The 23,417-nt window shown below is 38.4% G+C and overlaps 1 protein-coding gene across 6 annotated transcripts in view; it reads left to right on the top strand.

The window, feature by feature from the left end:
• Positions 1-23,417, top strand: part of SUGCT (succinyl-CoA:glutarate-CoA transferase) — a 754,504-nt gene that overhangs the window by 490,110 nt on the left and 240,977 nt on the right. For 2 of the 6 annotated variants that reach the window (XR_002520705.2, XR_002520704.2), the window contains exon 13: positions 9,968-10,201. The exons of the other annotated variants lie outside the window; for them this stretch is intronic. The gene's annotated coding sequence lies outside the window, so the exon portion shown is untranslated. The remainder of the gene's footprint in view (positions 1-9,967; positions 10,202-23,417) is intronic. 6 annotated transcript variants of the gene reach the window in all.

Here is a 23,417-nt window from a genome sequence, read left to right on the forward strand (position 1 = left end):
TACACCACTCCCATCTTCAAAATCATTTAGCTGCCCCAACTCATTAAAGGTCAAATGTGGTAACCAGAATATGGAGATGATCTTTGCTAATAAGGTTCAAACCTAACATGGACTCTTTACACTGTGAACTGGGGTGGATTTAGATTTTGTATCAGTGGTTGATAGCCTATGATCTTAAGTTTAGTAGCTTAAGCAATTTATATTCACCAAAGTTACTTGTACCTTTTCCCTCTGCAGCTGATGGAAAACATGTCCTATTTAATTGGAAGGAAAAGCATCTTAAAATAACACTGAATCTTGGACATGTTGAAGAACAAATAGTTTCATTTCCATGTAGTGCGAAATCCTCATTTTATTTGGGACATGGCTGACATGTTTATAAGCTAAGTTTCTTTTCAAACTAGAGAATCCCACAGATGTCTCATCTGGGAGGACTTACGAGCTGTGTGACTTACTTTATTGTTATTGTTAATAATAAAACAAACTGTTCAATTTAGAAATCATTTCTTATCCTTTTCATTGCTTTTTGCACATTTCCTTTGTAGTTATAAAAGGATTCTTTGTGTTTTAATGGTTTATTCACTCATTCCAATGAAAATAGCTAAAAAATAAAATTACAATAGGCACTGGGAGTACATCATGTCCTTGGAAATCATATTGGTACTACTGATATTAAAAGGACCAGACAGTCACAGATAAAATTCTACTACTGCTTTTCTAAATGTATAGAGATCACTTTGGTAACATTGAATATTGCTGCTGCAATGTAAATTTTCATTTAGGAAATGGGATTCTTTAAACATGCACAAATTGTTTCAAGTTGAATACCTAGGAAGTCAAAGGAGAGCTTAAGGCCCTATCAGCTATCCAAGAAAATATGACTTCCCCTCCATGAATGGGCCACACACTATTTGACAGGTTTGGCTTTATATATCTTTGGAAACTTGGACATGTGTTTCATTGAACACTGGGGTTCTGGTAGATGCAGATGGATGGAGATCTTCTTTCAGATCTTCTTTCAGCTAATATATGAGGTGTTAAAGTTTACATTTGCCTCTTGTATTCATTGCCTTCCTGTCACTTGTCTTCCCTATTACCTCCTTTTAAGGACTCATACTGGTGCATTGAACAGATTAGTGACAGTCTTGGTAATTTTTATACTATGGACATTTATTCCTGTATTAACACATTCTATTATTTAGAATCAAATGGTTTTTATAACTAGTAGCAAGCAGATTAGAAGATCCGTGAGATCAAGTATCGTGCATCTTCCCCCTTAATCGCTGTATTACCAATGCAACCTAGTGGCTGCATCCAGTGGATGCAGAATGACTGTTTGATAATTGAATGAAATAATGTTGTCTATTTCTGGATAGAAATATTGAAGCACAGGGATTCAAAGTTATACAGCGAGTAGGTAAGAAGATAGGAACTAGATCTTATATATTTTTGTTATTCTAATGAATCTCTGTTTTCCATCAGATGCTGTTTCTCCAAAAGAAAATCCTTGACCTATAAAAATCAGATTGTTAATAAGTAGGTTAATTTTTCCCAAATTATTTATCAAACAAGGAATTGTTCTGGCCTAGCTTCCTTAGCAAAACATCTTGGAGATAGAACTGTGCAATTGTTGTACAACTTCAGGTTCAGATAAGTTGTTTTTTTTCCTAGAATCTTTCAGACTGGACATGGAAACATCTATGAGCAATATGCATCTGATTCATTTAGACTAAGTTAACAGGAAAACCTGTTTCAGTAAAATATAATTCAATTTATTGTAACAAGTGTGATCTACTTTACAAGCTTGAGGTACAAATAAGGTCATGTGGTAGTCATCAGTGCTGTTTACCAAATATTTCCAGCTTTCTGACTTTTGGCAATGTGGCAGGATTCACTTTCTGGCTTTCTTATAGTAGGGTGGAATGAAGACTAGGTCTGGCCATGGTGCCACAAACAGAGGGTTGTATGTCATTTCCAGGCCAGAGCATTCCGTATCCTGCCTGAGACCCGGAAGAGCTCTCAATCTCCTTGGCATGGTGGACTGGTAAATGCTTGATACAGTGACTTCTTTGTCAGCTTGGGTTCCTCAATGATTAAAAGGAACAGAGTCCACTATTGACCCACAGTTGAAATATAGCATGGAAGAGAAATGAACCTTTGTTGTTTTAAGCCACTGAGATTTGGGGTTACTGTTCCTGTAACATAATTCAGCCTATTCTGACAAATATAGGTACTATTTTTTATTTTTCCAGCTAATCTTTGAGCCCTTCAGATATCATCTGCCTTCTCTATTAGGTTCTCCCAAAAAAAAAAAAAAAAAAAAATCCAATGTATTATTTTACCCAAAAAGTTCTGGAAAAGACTGAAAAGTCTTATTAGCATGCTACTGCCTTTTCTTCATCTCCGTCAAATAGTGTACCCATGGTTTCTCACAGAAAAGTGGATTCTCATCTGCTGGAGTGATAATATCCTTGCAAGTCCAGATTTCTGCATAGGTAGTGCCACATGCCAAGATATCAGCTGTTTAAATTCACACCCTTAGCTGTTGCTTAAAGCGCAACAGTGCAAAAGGGTAACTGGACCACAGCACTCAATATACTGGAACCATGCCTTTCTCTTGAGTTCTGGACCATGGTAGGCCCCTCTTTGCCAGTAGACTATAGTTAGAGTGATGATTCAGCCAAGAGATTCTAATTATCTTCACTACCAAAAGGATGAAGTCAACATCTTGAACCTTGTTCAGGAAGCTGGACACATAAACAATTAATTCATGTATGTCAGCATGCCAGGTCGTTACTATAGAGGCAGATGCTCTTTAGAAAGGTGAGTGGAGGGAGGATTCATAGAGGTTTGGGCATTCAGGTATATGAATTTCTTTTTCCTAGCAGAGAACTAGAGAAAGTCACTGCAAGAAGAGGTACTGTTCACGTAGACATGAAATCCAGAGTGGGAACGAGCATGCAGGGGTCAAACATCTGTTTGATGGGACATCAACATCTGTTAATGGGACAAACATCCGTTTGGATGCATGGGATGTGAGCCATACCTGTAGGATATTATTTCAGAAAACCAGGTGGTCAAGAAGGTGACAGAAGATGCTACCTTTGACCAGGGGATGACAGCTACCATCCCAAACACAGGATCTGTGTAGATAGTGTGCAAATTTTCAAACCACACATGTGTGATACATGACTCTCAGAATGGAGAGGGTTGACATTTGAGAGAGAGAGAATATTAGACCTTCAAAATACTGACAAGGGGATAATAATTCTTAATAAGAGCATTTCTCTCATCTCCAAGACCATCTTCTTTTCTGTCCACGATTCTAAACTTAATGGTGACTGGAGAGTTGGAATTGTAAGGGGAACCTAAACGGGGCCTACCTTCCTCTCCACTTCCTTCTAAATGAAATACTGTCTCTTATTGCTACTGCCAACTTCCGATGCCACAGGAAGCAGGTCTGTTTTGTGGTCAGATGAGAGAGGGAGGTTGAAACCGACACTTTTTTAAGGGAAGCCTCAGAAGCTGGTGCTCAAGATTTGCTTGCTACCCAATATTATCCTTGCCACAGGATACCATAGGGTTGGGAGAGGGTTTCTCAGAAGTTTGTGGGTAGCGCGTGTATTCTCATTAATTAGGAAATTAGATTGTTGGCTGTAAATTGAAGGGTAAGGAATGTTTTTATTTAAAATTGAGGAAATGAAGTGTGGGAGGGTAGATGATAGCCATGCTTTTTACACCAAATTGCAGTGGTTTACTTGCTTTTGCTTTGAGGGTCATATTAACTTCAGCACCAAAGCTGGTCCCTTGGAATGCCTTTCAGTCCTCTGAAGAATGGATTCATTTTATAAGATTTCCTGTATGAGCATGATTCTGGGTAATATAAGTCACCTTAGTGATTATAAGTTTTCATTCTCTTCCTCCAAATTGCCCATCTGAATTTCTTTAATATTCTCTCTTACTCCTTCTAGAAACAAACTTAAAACCCAATTGCTTTTGATTTCCAAGCTAAGTTTCCCCAGGCTTACCAGCTTGTGGATAATACATAATAAACCGTAATATCGCTTTCTGTTCACTGGTGTAACTCCAGGCCTCTAGCTATACTTTCAAGCAGTCCTTTCTTATTTTCTCACTCTAGCTCCCATTACTGGAGTCCAAATCCCAGGAAGTCAGGTAGGGGTAGTGCCTGAGTGGGAGTGCTATATGGATACTGGTGTCAGCGTCCAAAGACCCGGCACCGTGCACTCTGGAAGCTCTTCCAAAGTGCCCATAGGGTGCCGGGATCCCTGCGTTTCTCACTGTGAGGAGGCTGCACCAGGTCACATGTGAGGAGATTGCTTCTCTTCCTCTTTGCAGTTATATTTTGTCTGTTGGGCTCTGAAGCAACATTTCTTGTGCCTGTCAGCAGTTCTTTCTATGAGACTGGAGCACAGAAAGAACATACAACCCATACCTGAAGTTGAAAGCAGTCTGTTCTGCCAGTCACAGCCTCTTCCTGGATGTGTCTGCAAAACCATTTCATTATTCTTTTTTCAGGAACCTTCCACCAAACAAACAAATAATAGCAAAAATTTCCAACAACATAAGAATAAAAGCCAGAGTTCCTGTTCACTCATTTCTTATGTGTGTGTGAATCCCAGTGTAGACTCAAGCTGGATTTCTGTGCATCTAAGAAAGTTACTTCATGCAAGTCTCCCATTAGCCCAACCAACAAAGTTGTGCTGAAAACACTTTCACCCAAATCCCAGGCATCATTGTGGCTAGATGAATGGGTTACCAGGGCTGACTGATAACACATGGTTTGCAGAATGTCATCTAAGGTATTCATTTTGTTAATGTTGCAAGGTTTATTAGAGAACCTCTGTGCATCTGGGTAATCTCCAGGGCTTTCAAATCAGTTTGGGGGATACAATTGTAACAAGTTCTGTTCATTTTTCTTTGATGAGAGACATGGAGACTTGGTACTTAACTTCCTAATTGATTTGAAAATTCAAGCCTCAAATACCTTTGGGAAGTAGAAATCATGAAAACCAGAGTAAACCACTTTTCTTTTTTTCTTGGTCAAGGGGACCTACAAATTCAGAATTTCTGAAGAATCAAGGTAGAAGGTTTTTTCTTTTTCTTTTCTTTTCTTTTTTTAAAATAAGCCTTGTGGATTGGATTCAAATGAATAAGCATTCATTTCATATAGAGGGAGTAGATATGTCTGTGGCATGAGGATGATGCTCAGAATTGTCTAGTTAGAGACAGTTTTGTTTTGTTTTTAAGCTCTCTTTACTTTGATATGGGGGGGCAATTAAGTACTTTTTAAGGTACTCATACTCAACACTATGTTCCAATATTTTGTAGTCAAAACATGAAATGTACCACTGTCATTCTAATATAGCAACATAAATGGAATACTATAAATCTGAAGCCAGTTCTAGAAAGAAAGAGGAGAAGGGAATATTTTTTAAGTCCTGTATTTATATGAAATTCAAAACTGCTTATGGTAGTAGACAAATAGAATTTCTTCAGTTTATCTATGTACCCTTTGAATGGCCAGATGTATTAGTAGCAAATAGTTTAGTATTTGCTATTTGGATGTCTTAGGAAATAGCTTCCAAGGTAGTAATTGCATAAGGTGGGAATCTGTAGAGTTTGACATCAGGGTGTACAATCTAAAAACTTCTTGTTATTCTAGTTTACCTTTTGTTTTGTGTTGACCTGAAGCTCTTAGCTCATTTGATTGGCGAAGGGAGAGATCTGGGATCTGCAGACACCAGGTTTCCCTGTGGACTGTAACCATCAAGAACATATGTCCTAGCCACAAATCTTTGAGGTACTCATGTAATGGATTTCTGAGTGATAAAATAATACTGCTTAGAAACATTTTCTGAAGGTTTTCAGTCTGATGTGGAAATACTTACATGAACCACAAAGTACCCTGGCTTTATGCTGTGGTTCATTACCATGAAATTCCATGATGTGGAGTATCACAGGAACCTTATGCTTCGTCTTCTAGTATTTGACAACAGCAGTTCTGCAGGAGAAAGCCTAAGCCTCTAAGACAAGCTTGTCCAACCTGTGGCCTGCAGACTGTATGCAGCCTAGATGGCTCTGAATGTGGCCCAACACAAATTTGTAAACTTTCTTAAAAAGTGAGGGTTTTTTTGTTTATTTGTTTGTTTGTTTTTGCTCATCAGCTATCGTTAGTGTTAGTATATTTTATGTCTGGCCCAAGATACTTCTTCAAATGTGGCCCAGGGAAGCCAAAAGATTGGACACCATTTTTCTAAGATCTAACCCTTCAAATAAGATCTAACCCTTCAAATGGCCAAATTCAAAGTATATCTAACAATCCAGGATTGCCCTTTGCCTGAAAGTTCTCATTTCAAAGCACTCAACATTTTCATTTAGAAATAGTTTCTTTGGCCTTTTATAGACATACTCTTTCAATTTTTACCATGGAGACCTCTTCATATAACAATACTTAGAATTTTAAACATGGTTTCACTTTAAGTAACTTCAGCCCAACTCTGCTGAGTGAAATAGATTTCTTTCCTCTCTCAATTGTGTCTGCTGTAATGTAGGATCAGATTATAGGTCAGCCCTCAAACCATGGTTATATACTTAAGCCATGGGAAAAACCAACCAACCAACCAACCAACCCCCAAATCTGTGTTACTGAGGCAGTTGGATGCTGCACTTTGCCACAGTTACCACGGGACTGAACGATGGGGTAGGAAAGCAGAAATGAAAACTTAAAACAAAAGAAACTGTTTCAAAGAATGGATCTGGGGGGAAGAAGAGGGTTCCCTGCTTCTAGTGAGCAAAGGCAGCAACCCTGAGCCTCTACAGCCCTTCCTATTTATTGGGTAGAAAGAGCAGGGAGGAGTAGTTAACGACTGGTCAGCTGCTTGATTGATCACAGGTTCACATTATTGCTAACAGGCTTCAGATGTGTCTAATCACAAGAAACACTTGTGCCTGGGTTGTGACTGCCCTCAGCATTCCTTCTGGATGGTAGACTCAGTTTGTCAGTTTGCCAACATCCTGCTTTCATGAGAACAGTTTGCTGTTTACTCATATAGCCTCCAGTGGTATATGGAGTTGATCACGACTCTCACTCTTTTGGCCTGCAACAGTAGGAAGTCATAGTGTCCTCATGAAAACCTACTAGAACTGTTTCCTTCCCTTTTGGGATCTTCTGTTCTTTTTGTCATCCATTGTAATCATTTCTAGGTATACTATCTCTCCCTTCCATGGGATTAGCAATCCCATCCTAGACATTATTCATGGTAGTGGCAGCATTCTCCAACAGGATGACACTCTTAGGATATTCCCACTTGCTTCTAGAAATGGTAGAAATTTCCCAAACAGTCTCGGGTGGCTGCTTTTCAGAACTGCAATACTGATGGGATGTTGGAGCAATGAACTGGCGTGGTAATTTTGAGCATAAATAGGACTGAAGGGAGCAGAACTCTCATGTGAACTTCTAGGGAACTTAAATTCTAGGATGAATTAAGTATATTCTTCATCCTATTATTTTTTATGGTTATTCTCTAGTTGGTGCTGATGTGTTTTTAAGAATATCTAACCTCTATTTTTGAAGGAAATGCAACCTAAGAGTATAGAAAATACGTTGATTTAAATTTGATTTTCCTAAGTTCAGACTCTATATTTACGCTTGCATAACTGGACATTAGAGACTAAAAAGGTTTAGATACATAGGAATATTTATTACAAATGCATAATGATAACGAAAGTGCTTTCATTGGTATTCTTGTGTGCCCAAGGTTACCTATAAACCAAATAAAAAACAAGTGATTTCCTCTACTTGATTTGAAATAGTCTCTGAATTTCTAAAGACAAAGATTACATTTTATTGATCTCAGAGTTCCCAAAAGAGTCTAGTACAATGGATTAAATATAGTAGCTGTTCCATAAGTTTTTTTGTGTAATTAAGTTCCTGTATAATGAATAATACTTTTATGATTGGAAAGTAAGATAGTAGTGATAAAATCTCAAATCACTTGAGATTTTATTCTGGATTTAGATGGTTCTTGGCCTTGTGGTCTGCATGAATAGTAGCCCTGAGCATTGTTCAAGGCATGAGGCCTTGGGTTTAGGGTATAAGTCAAGTGGACTAGAAATGAGAAAAATTCCCCTTCTTATTTGGTATGTCCTGCTTTTCAAAAATAAGTTAATGATCTTGCCATGCCCTATCATAATTAGTAAGCATGAAATTTAATTTGACATTTCATGTTTGATATGCATAAGCTTGCCCCACTATTTTCTATTTCTAGAATGATCTACCCAACATGCAAATCTGCTCATGTCATTCCCCTGTTTAAAATTCCTCAGTGGCTTCTCGTGAGTTTGATATAGATCATACCCTTAGCGCTATTTACAGTGAGTTACACCAACCTTCATCTTTCATTAACCCCAGTCCCCATTTTGTTCTTTAGCCCATCCTGAGGTGGCCACTATTTTTCAGTAACCATGTTCCCTCCTGCTTCTAGACCTTTGCATAGGAGTGGGGGAGGTTCCTTAATGTGGGGGTAAAATTCCGGGCAGGCTTCTCATTTCTGTGCTTGAGGCATATTTTGAAGGAAGAAAAAAGTATTTTGTGACATCTTTCTGAGTGTTCGCTCGAGGCCCTTGCTATCTCCTCCCTTTTAACAGGTCTAATGATTAACAGAGCAGACAAGCAATCTCCCTGCAAGGCCTATGATGGTCCCTTGTTTTTCTCAGAAAAAGCCTGGGAACTTATAGGTTTCCTTGAATGTTACATGACTCTGCTTCGTTTATTTTATATGTTTAATTTTTTCTTTCTAGATCACTGGCCCTTCTTCTTACATTGATCAACAGAAGCATCTGTTTTTAGAATGTGAGAGGATGTCATGTTTTCTCTCCTCTTCTACAAGCTCATTAAGTATTAGTAATGTACTTAGGTGAAGGACTTTATGCCATTGAGCCTTTTAATAGAGTAGTGATCTTAGCATTACACTTCCGATGCCTAAAATATCTAAACCAAATTAGTAAGAGTAGAAAGTCATTTTCATTCAGTTTGGGGACAGGGGCCTATTGAAAACCCCTACCTTGATCGTCCTATATTCACTTACAGAAGGAAAGAATTAGAATGTAGGCTACAGCCAGTTTAGGGTGCTTTCTGTCGCTGTAAGGCCAAGTAGGAGTGAGTTAAAGCTTCCTTTTCCAAGAAATCATCACACTCCTGAGTGAAGAGCCTCACCTTTGCCCTCTCCCTATTTGCTCCCAAACTGATTTGCCTGAGAGCTGGAGGTTCACTAACACCTTATTGTGTGTGGGAAGAACAGAACAGAATGCCAAGGAGCAGGCAAGGACAGGAGGTCAGCACGCTGACCCGGATTCAAAGGCTTGGGTTTGTTGAACAACCTCACCCAGTCCCGCCAGCCCGCTTTGTTGGCCGGCGTTGCACGGTATTGGGGGCTGTGCGCCCTCTGCTGGGCAGAGCAGCACACGTGTCCGCCTCTCAGCGCCTGGCCTAATGAATTTCAAGCTTTTGCTAACACGGGGGCAGATTTTCCTCTCGGGGGTGATGCTCTACCAGCATAAGACAATGGCCATGGAAATACAGCCTTGAGTTATTTTGGGAAATTTTAAGCCAAAGAAACAAATGATAACTTACTTTACGTTCTACTCCAGTCAACTTCAGAACCACCAATTTCCTTTCATTGTGGAATGGAGCTTTAAATTTGCTCTGATGACATTCAATTCAGTGGCACAATACACCAAAGTGGACATCTTTATGTTCACAGACACAAATGGACCCACACAAAGAATTACCTAATAACTCACTCTTTCCACTCAAGATATTCCGTGTTTTTTTTGGAGAATACAAGATTTGACATATTTTTGTGGCTTTCCTTATGTTTAACATAGCAGTTTCTAAAATCAAAGCCTTAAAATCTATTTGGATTTCATTCATTCATTTATTTTTCAGTCACTGAACAGACATGAATGGGCACCCACTATGTACCTGCCATTGTGTAGGGCTGTATAGAGCAGAAATGGAGGAGAAAAGAGAGTATCTACAATCTTGAGAAACTTCGTCCTGAGGAGAACTTAAAGAGCATACCAATAAAGGAAGATATTAATTGTGAGGGAAACACAGAGATGGTAATAACAACACTATGAAGGGGCAGGAGATAGGATCTGCTTTGCAAGCTGGCGAGAGGTAAGTATTAAAAGATATTTGTATGCTTGAAAGATATTTGTATGTTTGCCAGTAAGACAAGGTGGGGCGTGGCAGATACTAGATGGTAGAAGAAATAGTGTGTGTGTGTCTCACAGGGCCTTTTGAGAGGCTGGAGTCCAAGGAGTGGAGCCTGGTGAGAGGTGAGCTAGAGTGGTAGGTTACAACTACTTTGTGCAGTGCCTTGTCTAGCATGCTGAGCAGATTGCATCGTATTCAGTCGGAGAAGGCAAGTCGTTGAAGGACTGTCACTAAGAGAGTGTGAGGACTGCTTTTCATTTTAGAAACATCTCTCAGTAAGGTAGTGGATGGATAGAGGGTAGAGGAATGTCAAAAACAGCAACAGGAAGCTGTCTACCTTCTGTTGGATCAGAAAAGACAAAAGAAGAAAGGCAAAGAGAGTGGGGCTCCTGGAGAAAGGATTAACTGGAAAGCTTTCTAAGAGGCAGAAAGTTGATTGAAGGTGGAGGATGAGGGTGAAGGAAGCATTGAGGAAGACTGAAAGTGTGGATGATGCTGATACCAGGATGGGCCGAAAAAGGTTTTGTGCTGCAGTTGTGAGTTTCACTTTGGGCATATGGAAACTGAAGCGACCATGTGTGAGGATACCCACTACACAGATGGAAACAGGGTTTTCAGCTCAGAGAGAGAAAATGCCAAAGGGTGAGAGCATCCAGGAAGCATCTTTGTGTAGAAGATACGGGGATAGAGGCAAATGGAGCCTTTCCTTGTTTCCTGCTTCCCTTTTACTTAGGAGATTAAAGTGACAGTTTCATTAACTGCTTTTACCACATTAAACATTGTTGAGGATTTGGATTTGGGTAACATTTTGTCTTAATAAGAAACCTACTGAAAAGTAAGTTTTTCAAAAAATGTTTTACTCTTACATGATCAAGTCTTTATCATGGAACCTGTCAGCGTTAACATCTAGGATTTAATGTCAACCAACGTAAGCTTTTAAAAAGGCATATTAAATCAGAAGTGACTTAAAAATAAACTCTAGATGAACTTGATCTATTTAAGTTAAAGGATTAAGTTATATACACGATGGAGCATCAGAGATTGAGTTCTTTTTGGGTGGGCCTTGGAAAGGGAAAATGCAGAAAGATCTAATTGGTTTTGCTTTCAAAGAAGAATCATCATTTTTGTGTATATATGTATTCATAAGCATAATTTGATCGGAAAAATGCTTGATATTCTAACCTTTTAATTAGGAGGGAGGAATTTAGGGATCATGTTGTAAAATTGTTTTCCAGGTGAGGAATCTGTGCAATAAATTTGGGAAACACTGAAGGCTTTATTGTATGCTTTTTCTGGAGATTTTTTTTTTTTTTTTTTTTTTGAGCCAGAATGTCACTTTGTCAGCCAGACTGGAGTGCAGTGATGCAATTATAGCTCACTACAGCCTCATCCTCTGGGCTCAAGTTATCCTCCCACCTCAGCTCTCCAAGTAGGTGGAACTACAGGAATGCACCACCACACTCAGCTAATTTTTAAATTTTTTGTAGAGACAGAGTCTCAACTGTATTGCCCAGGCTGGTCTCAAACTCCTGGGCTTAAGTGCTTCTGTCACCTAGGCCTCCCAAGTGCTGGGATCATCACACCTGGCTGAGATTTATAATTCACATTGTGACATTGAAGACTCTGAGAAGTTTTACAGGAACCTCGCATTTCCCAGTCTTATTTGATGGCCAACCCAGCATTTCCCAGAGTTTGGATGATGTTACTTTAAAAGTTTCCTTTATAATTAAGTAGAGCAATGTAAGTGTTCAAGCTTTTAGCCACAGAGCTCAGTTCAATTAGTAAACATGCATTGAGCTCTTTTATGATAGTTACCAGGTTAAGTCCCCAAATCACAAAGATTATTCATAAAACAATAATAATGACAATAATAATAGTAGCTAAGACTTGTTGAGTGCATACTAGGTGCCAGGAAATTTACTAAATATTTTGCATACACCATCTCATTTAATCCTCACAACTTTGGGAGAAAAGTACCCATTTTAGAAATGAGGAAATTAAGACCCAGAGAGGGGAAGTGCTTTTCCTAAGGCCATAGACCTAGTGAATTACAGAACTGGGTTTTAGATGTGTTTCTACCTGATACTGCTGTTCACATTCTTAACTACCATAGCCCTGTCTATGGAGAATTTATGGCCTCAATAATATCCATGAATATTTCCAAGATGGGCTTCAGGTATGTTGACTTGAGGATCTTCAACCTGTGAGTTCTATTATTAGTTTCTGATATTCTGCATTACACTGAAACGTCTTCCTAATTTAGAACCAAGGCAGCTCCCTTTCTCTCTGAATCTGAAGCTCTTTGTATCAAACAGCCTTTTGCTGGGATGTAGTATCTCGTTTCTTCCACATTACGTAATGCAACATACATGAAGTAGATCAGGATGTAGCTAATTTACAACTTTCCTGCATGGTTCCTGAATGTTCCTTTTTCATTTTTTTAAGTGGGAAAAATGAACACTATATTTTAAATCTTCCTTATACACTCTAGGCAATACTTAAACATTTAACTCTTAGCGATTTGTGTTTTTAGTGGAATAGGGTTTTCCTTTTGGGTCATTTTCATAGAGTAACTTTGGTTGTCCAAACATACTCTGAAATACGTTGGGGATTATGGCTTCAACACATGTAAGCCTAAGGCCAAAGTATGAGTAACACATGATATTTTGTTACATTTCATGAACAAACCACTGTTTTGTGGTATAATACAAAACATAGCTAAGTAGTTTAGATTACTATCAGGCATTACAAGGTTAGGTTTTCAATTTATGGGATTACTCAAAGCTCATTAGAAGTATATTCTCTAGCTCTAGGGAATGCAGCCTAGAAAATAGTGGTTTCTCTTGTGAAAGTGGTATGTTTTTAGTCCATTTATTATATTTTTTAGTTTATCTCAATTATGTCCTTTGGTACTTTAGTACAATAGTTGATTTCACAAATAAGCTTACAAAGTCTGTTTTACCAATGAGCCAAAAATGGTAAAAAGAGGGAAAACACATTGTTGTTATTTATTAACTTAAACTCTGTCTTCAGAATGTCACAGACACTCTGTCAATGACACTTTTCAGAGCAAACCAGCTGTGATTGGTAGAAAAGCTCTGAGTTGTAGTTTTGTCTCTAGCATACACTGCAATGGCAGTTTGTCTTTCTGATATTTTTTTGGTTTCCTCATTTAGAAAAATGGGCCTAGTATCCTGTATTCTGCTATGTGAGTGTTCTTTCGAGGTATGCTAGGAATAATACGAGCTTTGCAATTACATATAAATGGGCTCCTATTCTCTTGCTGTATGTATCTGTGATCTCGAGCACATTATTTAACCTCTTTGAGCCCTAGTATCCTTATCTGTAAAACAATGATAATGGTAGAGTGTACATGATCGTATTATTGTGAAGATTAACTTAGGTACATGTAAGTACCAGAGACCAGGATGGATGCAGGGTAGCTTCTCACTGCATGGGAAGTTCTTTTCATTCTTCCTTACAATAGAAATATGATTATCCCAGCCCTTTGGGAGGCCGAGGCAGGCGGATCACGAGGTCAGGAGATCGAGACCATCCTGGCTAACATGGCGAAACCCCATCTCTACTAAAAATACAAAAAATTAGCAGGCGTGGTGGCGGGCGCCTATAGTCCCAGCTATTTGGGAGGTTGAGGCAGGAGAATGGCCTGAACCTGGGAGGTGGAGCTTGCAGTAAGCAGATCGCACCACTGCACTCCAGCCTGGGCGACAGAGCAAGACTCCATCTCAAAAAAAAAAAAAAGACAAAAAAAAGAAAAAGAAATATGATTATCATTTTATTCTTTCACACACTGTTTCTTAACTTTTGTTTATATATCGGTACTTCAAAATTGCACTGAAAACTCTTTAAAAAATAACAGCAAAACAACAAATGGATTGTGGCTATATATCTGATACCTGAAGAATTGACCGAATCTGATCCAGCATATGTTTACTGACCTTTTGCTTTGCACAATGCATTAGAGTGACAAAGGAGAGCTGATCTCTTTCTGAGTTCTTGGTAAGTCCACATTTCAAAATGCTGGTGTTTTTTTTTTTATTTTTTTAAGCCAAATCAGAATGCATTATAGGCCATTACTTTAAAAGTTTCCTTTATAATTAAGTAGAGCAATGTAAGTGTTCAAACTATTAGCCACAAAGCTCAATTTAATTAGTTAACATTTATTGAGTTCTTGGTATTAGAGGTACCATGTTAGTTTCCCAAATTACAAAGTTTATTCATAAAATAATAATAATAACAATTATTTCTTTTGGTATAAAATGGAAACATGACCCTATTTTAAAAAACGGAAGTATTGTCTCATCTGCAGGACACCCCTTCCTTCTGGAGTGGCTTGGGGCCTAAGGGAAAGGGCAGCAGCCATTGCTCTGGAAGGGATGTGTGAAGGAAAACCTTCATGCAGCATCCACATGTGAGTCTTAAGTAGACCCACATTAACTGAAATATTTATACATGTAATTTTTGAATAATCATTTACATTTGGGTCTCTATCTGCAATCATTTTAACTTAATTCTTGCAAACCTTTTCTCTTCTTGCTTTGACTACCAGGAAGCTTAAAACAGAATCTGTGACCCAATTATATTAACTTTGTGATAATTTTTTAGTTTGGGTCATGTTTTTCTTGGTCCTGATTTTTGTGATGTGTCTTTTATTTTGTTGTCTATTAGTGAGTGATAAAATTTGTTGAGTAGGGAAGAGCATTAATATAATACCTAAGTCAGGAAAAAATTCTAGGAAAACATTTTGCTAGAAGAAAGCTAGTTCTCAAATGATTCAGAGATTCTACTTGTAATGGGTAATGATTCAACTTTCACCTCATCTGCTTCCCCTTGGAAACTGCATTTGTTTTGGCAAAGCCAAAATTAAGTGTTTAGAAATGGAGTGTTCTGAGAAGAAACCAGCAAATCCTAGTGATTCTGGACTGCCCTTGGGATCCCAGTGCTGGTTTGAACAATAATCCTGATTTTTAACAGCTTATTATGTGTGGCTCCACTTTGGGCCAAGGGGATTTAGTTGTGTTTAAGACTTTGAATTCCATCATGAACTTTGGGCTTGCCTCATATCAGTTTAAGATTAATTGTGGTAATTCTCAAAGCAATTGAGTATGTGTCAGAATTTCTATCTGGATCAGCACTCCTCCTCTGATCCAGAACCCACGTCTGGGGAGGCTGGGTAAGTAAGTGGAATTAGGAGAAAGGCATGCATTTTAGACATCTCCCCTGAGTGTGCTTGGTTCTGACACCAGGACTTGCCTGCCTGCTGTTGACGGTACCTTCTTGTACATTCGCTGTACATTTCCTGGCTCACTCATACAGTTTTTTAGTCTGGGTGCATCAAATTTAGTAATATGTCTCCAGAATAACCATATACTTTGAGGTATATTTCATTTTCCAATACTGAAAATGAAAGAGCCATTAGGCTATGAATCGGTAAACAATCAGTCATTCCCTGTGTAAAGTAAAATGAATTAGCATAATTTATTAGCAAATTCAATTTTCTTTAAAGTGTTCTTTGTATTTCTAGGCTGTATCATAATGGTTAGTAATGCCTCATTTAAAACAATAACCTAGGAAGTCTTCCATTTTGGATTCTTAATGGTGGGACATGATTGAAAGAGGAAGAAAACATACTGAATGTCCTTTCACAAACTTCAGGAAATAGGGTTACTGGATCTTCATGTGGAGTGTTGCTTTTTTTTTAAATCAGATGTGATCTCTACACCATGTGCCCATTTCTTCTCTTGGGGCAATAATTCTCTAACAAAATAGACTGAGTTAGGTAGTAAAATTGCATAGTAGTAGTAGTAGTAGTAGTAACAATAGTACTCCTAATAATAGCTAACTCTTTTTGGGTATCTGCCAAGCTTTCTTCAAAGTACATTACATATATTAGCTCACTTAAAACTCTTTATCCTGTAAGTCAAATGTTCTTATTATCTCCATTTTATAATCCTTTTAAGGCAGGCATTTTTATTATCCTTATTTTATAGGTAAAGAAACTGAGATACAGACAGGTTAAAGAAGTTACCCAGGGTCACACAGCCATGGAGTAATATAGCTGGTATGATCTGTGTAGCCTATGTGCAGAGCTGCTGCTGTAACCACTATCACAGAACTGCCTTCTAGTCATTTTTTATTGTTAATATTTTATAAACTTATGTCTCATTAAAGCACTGTTAAAAACTTTGATTTCCCCCCCTTTTTTTTACAACACATCACTGATTAGTAACAACATTCTTAGATTACAATAATGATCCTCATAATGTGTTGTGCAGTTTATGTGTATGTTCATGTCTCTTGTGGCTAGCATTTATGGATAGGCCAGTGTTCAAAATTCCTTATATGTATTAAAACCTTTAATCTTACTATTATTTAGGTAATATTAGATAACAGTGTCTTCTTCATAGGTGTTTTTGAGAATTAAATATGTTATCTGTGCAAAGTGCTGTGGAATGTGTGGCTCATAATAAGTGCCCTGGAATGCTGATCATTATGATCCATATGTTACAGCTGGTGAGGCTGAGACTTTAGTGAGGTTAAATACCTGCTCGCGGGCCCTTACCCGCTTAGAGAAAGAGCAAAGCTTTGAACTCGGACACTTGCCCTTTAGAGCCCACACTCAGCCACCACACAAACAAGAAATATCAGGACCTTGTCTTTGTTTATTTTGGTAAACCAAAGCTTTTGTTTAGCTTACAAGAAGCAGCATGGTATCAAGATTAAGAGAACAGGGTCTGGAGTCAGCCTTCCTAGATTAGAATAGCATCACCCTCCTCCCTTGATAGCTGGGAAATTTACCTCAACTCTCTGTGCCTTGTTTTTCTCATCTGTATAATGGGAATAATTACAGCTTGTATCTCACAGGGTAGCTATGACGATTAAATGAGAAAAACCTGCAAAACTTAGTACAGTGTCTGGCATATGATAGCATTCAAATAAGATTAGCTAACATGATTACTAGAATTGTATTTGCATTTCTTAAATGTATTTTGAATTTTAAAGTCACCGCTTAAATCCTTGGAGCCACCACATGTGGTGGCTCATGCCTGTAATCCCAGCACTTTGGGAGGCCAAGGCTGGTGGATCACTTGAGGTTAGGAGTTCGAGAACAGCCTGGACAACACAGTGAAACCCCGTCTCTACTAAAAATACAAAAATTAACTGAGCATGGTGGGGGATGCCTGTAATCCCAGTTACTAGGGAGGCTGAGGCAGGAGAATCACTTGAACCCGGGAGGCGGAGGTTGCAGTGAGCCGACATCGTGCTACTGCACTCCAGCCTGGGCAATGAGCAAGACTCTATCTAAAAAAAAGAAAAAATCCTTGGAGCCAAATTCAACGATACTCTTATATGCCAGACTCCCCCTGAGAGTCTGTATGTGTGAAGCCTCTTACTTGGAAAGACTGCGGGGGCTGTCATAGTAGGATTTTGGCGGGGGCAGTCACCATGAGGCTGCTTTCACAGCTGGAGTCACTGAAAGGGGCACTAAATGAAGCTACCCTAATGATCTGCATGGCCACATTTGTTTTGGGCACTCAGAAACTGTGTTTAGACTGTTTATTCTCTGATTATGTGTGGAGTTAGACTTCACTTAGCTCCATCATGACTTTATTTTCCCCAGCTGGGATAGATGGAGGAGAGAGAGAAAGAGCATAGGCAGTGGCTTCTTGATATTATGTTTTCCTCATTAGGATTCTTTTATTCTGGAAAGTTGAGCTCAATGGTGTAGTCTTCTTGCAACAACTGACACACACATTTGCTTTTCCTTCCCAGTCTTATCCTACACCCAATTTTTTTTTTTTTTTTTTTTTTTTGAGCTGGAGTCTTGCTCTGTCACCCAGGCTAGAGTGCAATGGCGTGATCTCAGTTCACCGAAACCTCCGCCTCCTGGGTTCAAGCAATTCTCCTGCCCCAGCTTCCCAAGTAGCTGGGATTACAGGCGCCTGCCGCCATGCCTGGCTAATTTTGTATTTTTAGTAGAGACGGGGTTTCTCCATGTTGGTCAGGCTGGTCTCCATGTTGGTCTGGTTGATCCGCCTGCCTTGGCCTCCCAAAGTGCTGTGATTACAGGCATGAGCCACTGAGCCCGGCCTGCACCCAATATTTCTAACTATATAGTGGTGCATGCTATGGGTTACAGTTTGGATTTTATTTTCAAGTTATTTCTGTCATGTTTTGAATGTCATATCTGTGCTAATTCATATGTCTAAGGTTTTTAGTCTCCACTCTCTGAAAGCCTACCATTTAATTCAGGGAATTACCCTGAGGTCGGGGTAAAAGATAAGCCAAAAATCATAAACAACCCCAAGGCTGTTTTTTTTTTTTTAACTACTTCATTTTCTAATTTACTCTGAAGAATGTTTCTTCGTTTTTCTTGCTTTCCCTAAATTTTGTTGAGTTCTGCATTTGAGAAGAGGACACATTCCTGTGTGTCTATAGCCAACTTCCCCAGTCTGTTCTATATAAGGCAAGTCAAAAGATGTTAATATGCTCTGCTAAATACATGTACTGCTTTATGTTAGTTTGGGAACCACTAGCACATACAATATAAGCAGGCTTCTTTTCTACTGTACTTTGAGAATCCTTTACTAATCCAGTGTAGGTGTCTGTCTCCAAGAGGAGACAATCATATGCTGACATCTTTATTTCTTGCAGCATCTCACAAAGTCAGTGTCAGAGGACCATGCTTTGGGAAATGTTAGTTTATGCGGCAGTCATTGCTATAGATGGAAATAGGGAAAGGTGCGCCAGCTTAATGGTAGTTGTGCTGTTATTTTTTTTAAAGATTAAATGAGGCCATACCACAGTTTATTAAAAACAAACACAAAATTATTGAAATCAGAATTTAGTAAAGTGTTTTTTTCCTATATTGAAAATAAAGAGGAAAATGATAAAGGCCAGGCACCATGGCTCAAGCCTGTAATCTCAGCACTTTGGGAGGCCAGTGTGAGCAAATCACCTGAGGTCAGGAGTTTGAGACCAGCCTGGCTAACATGGTGAAACCCCATCTCTACTAAAAATACAAAAAATAGCCAGGCGTGGTAGCGGGTGCCTTTAATCCCAGCTACTTGGGGGGCTGAGGTGAGAGAATCGCTTGAACTTGGGAGGCAGAGGTTGCAGTAAGCCAGGATCACGCCATTGCACTCCAGCCTGAGCAACAAAACCAAAACTCTATCTCAAAAGAAAAATAAAAAAGAAAGAAAAAAAGAAAATGATAAAAATTTAAAAATAATATTTACAAACACACTGCTAATTCTATATGGAATGCTGAATCTACCACAAATTTACTCTAATAACACACAGATTCCATCTATAGTCGGATTGATGAAAGAAAACTACAAACTCCTCAGTATTCAAAGATTTCTTTTTCTTTAAACAAATGTCACAATACAATAAATATAGATTAACAAGCAACTTTTTTTTTTTTTTTTTAAACACAGATTTAAAAAATGTTTTCTGGACATTCCCACCTACCCAGAAAACCATTTTTCCAGAATCTCTTGGTCCCAGTAAATAAAATTATTTATTGTGGTGGTATGTTAACTCATGCCCTTTAATTCTCAAGTGAGAAAAAAATTTATTTTTTGCTATCAAGATAGGAACCTAGAAGGATCCTGAGCAGAAAGTCAGAAGGCCTTGGTGACCTTGTTAAATACAGATCCCAGTGGGCACCATGCCTCTTACAGAATGGGTACCCAACACATCGCTGTAGAATGGACTTTTTCTGCCTGAGCTCATCTGCTGTTCAGTGGAGAAGTTGGGCAGAATACATGACCTCCTAGGTTCTTTCAGGCATGGAAAGGTGGATTCCATGGTATATTGTGGTTATTCAATTGGTTAGCGAACATGCACGGATCATTCAGGAGCAAATAAAATTTTCATCTTTCTTTGTAAGTCCAAGTATAAGCTTTAATTTTAAGAAATGGGGCTTCCCACCTTCTTCAGCTTCATACTCCTTGTTGTGTGTGCCATGCGTTCTTATGTGCCCCCTTCACTGCATGGAAAGTAAAGCAAGTGATCAAGAAGAGTTTGCTCTCCATTTTGAATGACACCCATACCATTTAGTATGTTTAATAATATTAGGGTTTAATTAATGCACTTATCTCTTGGAAACATCACCTGTTTCTTTTCCCTCAGAGGTCTCTATATTTTTTATTTCAGGATCACACCTAATGTGAAAAACAGTATAAATATATGACTGGAAAATGTGGTTAATAATTACTGAATGACTATTATGTGCCAGATGCTGCACAATATATTTACATGTGTTTTCTTCCATATTCTTTTAAGAAACCAGGGAACTAGGTATGTTAAAGTAGTGGGGTTTTTTTCTTTTTTCTTTTTTTGTCTTTTTGAGATGGGGTCTTACTCTGTGGCCCAGGCCGGAGTTTAGTGGCACGATCTTGGCTCACTGTAACCTCTACCTCCTGGGCTCCAGCCATTCTCGTGCCTGAGCCTCCCAAGTAGCTGGGATTACGGTTGTGAACCACCACACCCAACTAATTTTTGTGTTTTTAGTAGAGAAGGGGTTTTGCCATGTTGGCCAGGCTGACCTCAAGCGATCCACCCACCTCAGCCTCCCAAAGTGCTGGGATTACAGGCATGAGCCACGACACCAGACATTAAATTAGTTTTATACATGAGAAAATCAAAGCAAAATAAAGCTAAAGTGATTTGCCCAGGATCCATATGCTAGTGAATGATACAATAGGAATGCAAACCTAGTTATCCTCAGAGACAAAGAAAACTATTTTGGGGAGTAAGTAGTCCACTTGAAGTGTATGGTGGATTGTGGGACCGTAGAATGAGTGAAACAGGGAAAGACTCTGAAGGTGGCCATAAGGACTGTTGTCCCTCGCTCAGGGAGAAGTCCTGCTGGGGAACAGTCTTCAATAGAACTGGGGTTCAGTTCCCTTCCCACCTTGCCCTCCAAGGGGAGCGGAAGCCTCGAGTAGCATTTCAGTCTGAATGGTGGGGTCCTAGAGACAACATATTTAACAGCATCTTTCTATTTGATTAACATTGGTTGTCCTGAAAAAGTCTGTATTTTCCCATTTGCATGTAAAAGAAACCAGATATCCAAAAAAAATGTTCCATTTCAAATTTGAAAAAGCTGTTTTTAGTGGATTAAAGGTCAGGCATAATTACGACTTTTTTCATACTATGCCACAAGGCAATAAACCTACACTCTATTTATTAATCTTTTTCTTCTTGTTTAATATTTGGAAAAAAAATCCAAAGACTTTTGCCGCTATTTCCCACTATTTTGGAGAAATGAATCCTAAAGACTGGAATTATGTCTTTGAAAAATGGACGAACACTATTTTAATGTCTAGCTGAAAACCTTTGTCATAAGGGGGCTTAATGAATACTTTTAGATGATCAAGGTTAGATGAAAGCTTTGAGAGGTCATCCAGTCCTAGGCTTTGAATAATATCTCCTCCAAAGTTTCTGTCAAGCTTGAAGCTTTATACTTTCATGCTATCTGAAGTGTACCCATGAAATGTCTCCTTTTGACATATTTTTGAAGAAGAACTTTGACTCACAGTACAAGAGCTCAGATGTCCAGTAAAATTCTGATTCAACTGGTTAGATTTGTGTGTGTGTGTGTGTGTGTGTGTGTGTGTGTGTGTGTGTGTGTTTTCTTACTCGTTGACCTGCTCTTCTAGGAGAAAAGAAATTTAGCTACTTGAAAAAAAAGGCACTTGACTTTTATGAATGCCATTATAGAAATAACTTACTGAATTAAAAAGGGAAATTCTAAAATCTGAGAAGACTTAGAATGTCTTCGAAATTCTATAACTTTTAGATTTTGTCTATAAATTGATTCTAAATACTGAAAACCAATAACTACATACTTTTTTTTTTCCAATGGAGAACTGTGACTATAATTTTTTCTCAAAGCTTTCAGTGACATAACTCTTGTGCTACTCATAAAAAGCTGAAGAGATTGTTTTTTCTTACATTGTACTGATTGTTCAACATCATGTCTTCCTTCAGTTTTTTCATATTAATGTCATCAACTCTGAAGTACTATTTTTCTTCTTGTTTTAATTGCCTTCTACATAATTGAGAGAAAAAAGTATTTTTACTTCACTATAATCCTGTTGCTTAGTCATTCTGTATATCCATTTCATTCTTTCTCTAGAAGACATTCTTGGAGCCTTTTTGAATTTTGAGTGATTGTTTTCTAGGCCAGTTACATGGCTAATGTTCTGAGAATTATTTTCAAAGAATTCTTAAGTTGGTTTTGACATTCTTTATTACTGCTCTCTTTCTTTTTTGATCCTGAGTACTACTTGATATCTCTACATGGATGTCCCGTAAACATCTCAAATTTTTCTGCTAGTCTTGCTGTACCCACTGTCTTCTTCATCTTTATTTATGGCAATTCCATCTTTGCCATTGCTCAGGACACAAATCCTGAAACTACAGTTGACTCTCTCACAGTCCACATCTCACTCAACAGGAACTGCTATAGCTTTACTGCCAAAATAAATCCGAACCTAACCAGACTTCTACTGAAGCCATGAGCAGCATCAAAGTGGTACTCATACTACTGTCCTAGAGTTGCACATGACCAAGTAACTTTGTTATCATGACAAAACTGGGACTCTAGAGGAGATATTCAGGCTAGTAGCATGTCTTCATATATTCTGTGTTGAATATGAAATTTTCCCTCTTCAAAGATCCTTGATGACATTTGGTAGCTATTTTCAAATAATTTAGGGACTGTTAGAAGTAATTTTTGGAGTTGACATGATTTGTTATTTATTTGTATAGAAACTTAGTTCATAAAGCACTATACATGATTGTCTCATTTGACTTTTATAATGTTTGTAGGTATCTATTTTATCACTGTTTTGCAGGTGAAGAAACTGAGGCTCAGATACTACATAATTTGAGCTGATCTTGTTAATGGTGATGTCTTCAGAATTTAAATCTGATTTTTCTGTTTCTAAATTTTATTTTCTTTCTGTCATTTCTGCCCTCTAGGAGACATAATTAGGAAACAAGTATACGTCTGAACTTATAGAGGATCCCGTTGAACAAAGATGGACATTCCCTTATTAGAGTGATCCGATGTTAAGACGTGGTGAAAACCCACCATCTTTGAGGCACATTCTAACATTCAACACCCCCTACCTGTACCTCC

This window comes from Papio anubis, chromosome 4, assembly GCF_008728515.1.
Source record: "Papio anubis isolate 15944 chromosome 4, Panubis1.0, whole genome shotgun sequence".
NCBI classification, from domain to species: Eukaryota; Metazoa; Chordata; class Mammalia; order Primates; family Cercopithecidae; genus Papio; species Papio anubis.